Source organism: Mus pahari, chromosome 3 (assembly GCF_900095145.1).
Source record: "Mus pahari chromosome 3, PAHARI_EIJ_v1.1, whole genome shotgun sequence".
Lineage (NCBI taxonomy): Eukaryota > Metazoa > Chordata > Mammalia > Rodentia > Muridae > Mus > Mus pahari.
Genome location: NC_034592.1, coordinates 22029868 through 22031369, shown reverse-complemented (window position 1 = coordinate 22031369; position 1502 = coordinate 22029868). Strand labels below are relative to the sequence as shown.

At 43.1% G+C, this 1502-nt stretch overlaps 1 protein-coding gene across 8 annotated transcripts in view; it reads left to right on the top strand.

Moving 5' to 3' along the window:
* Positions 1-1502, top strand: part of Gapvd1 (GTPase activating protein and VPS9 domains 1) — an 86048-nt gene that overhangs the window by 18610 nt on the left and 65936 nt on the right. The window lies entirely within an intron of this gene.

Sequence of the window (1502 nt, the reverse complement as noted above, 5' to 3'; positions counted from 1 at the left end):
TGGCTGTCCTGGAACTCACTTTGTATACCAGGCTAGCCTCGAACTCAGAAATCCGCCTGCCTCTGCCTCCCAAGTGCTGGGATTAAAGGCGTACACCACCACGCCTGGCTCCCATGTTCACTCTTAATGTTAATAAACGGATGCTATTTGGGCCAAGGATGTAGTTTGGTGATGGGATGCCTAGCAAGTACAAGTATAACTTGTGAGCCTAGTACATTATAAGTTACAAGGAGGATCCTGTCAACAATAGGATTGCAGTGCAGTCCTCTGCTCTTCAGAGAGCTGGAGAGAAGAGAGCAGGGAAGGGAGACACAGAGAAAGAGAACCTAAGATTAAGCTAGAGAGTAGGCTGTTTACTTGAACTCTAAATGCTGCCTTACAGTTTAAAATTAGTTGATACATTATTATAAATTGGGATGCTTTTAATTAGAGATTCTTATGTGAAATATTATTCTATCCCAAAATGTTATTTTTTTGGAGACAGGGTTTCTCTGTGTAGCCCTGACTGTCCTGGAACTCACTCTGTAGACCAGGCTGGCCTCGAACTCAGAAATCTGCCTGCCTCTGCCTCTCAAGTGCTGGGATTAAAGGTGTGTGCCACCAGGCCCAGCAAGAGAGTCTTAAGCCCATACTGCCCTCAAATTTGCATTGTATTTGACCTTGAACTTTCGATCTTCTAGCGTTTACCTCCCCAGTGCTGGGATTATAGTTGTGTGTCACTGTGTCCTGTTAACTGTTGACACTTGTACTAGATGTATTCTCCTTGGAACTTCTAGTGTAGTTTTCTAGTGTAGCTCAAAAATTATACCTTACCAGGTTTGTGCTTCCTCTCCATGCTCTTCCTTAGAAGAGATAAGCTTACTTATTAGAGGTTGGCAGTCTTTCTGTAGGGGCCAAATAGACTGTAGAAGACTGGCTATTATTTTCCCCTGCCTTCTAACCATGAGAACAGTTGTAGACACCATGACTAGATGGCATAGCTATGTTCCATAAAACCTTACTAAGGGGATATAGAGGTAAGAAGAGCATGTGCTGCTCCTGCAGATCCCCCTGTGTGACTAAGCTGTGACTCTAGCTTCAGGGGATCCTCTGCCCTAATCTGGTCTCTGTGGGCACTGTACCCATGCTCATATTCAGAAAGTTAAAAATAAATCTTTAAAAGTTTTAGAGTCTGGGGCTGGAGAAATGGCTCAGCAGGTAAAAGTGCTGGCCTTGCAAATCTGGCAATCTGCGTTTGATGTAAGATAAAAGAAATAGCTACAGATTTGTCCTCTGATTCATATGGATACTGTGGCATGTGCCCCTCCACCAACACACAATAATAATAAACTTCTTTTTGATGTGTGTTGTCCTAATTAACAGACCTGGAATGCTCTATGCAGACCAGGCTGGCCTTGCATTTGCTTGCCTCTGCCTCCTGAATGTGGGATCAAAGGTGTGTGCCACCATGCCAGGCATAAATGAATTTTAAAAGTCTTTAGTAAGAAAAAAAAAAAAAAAAA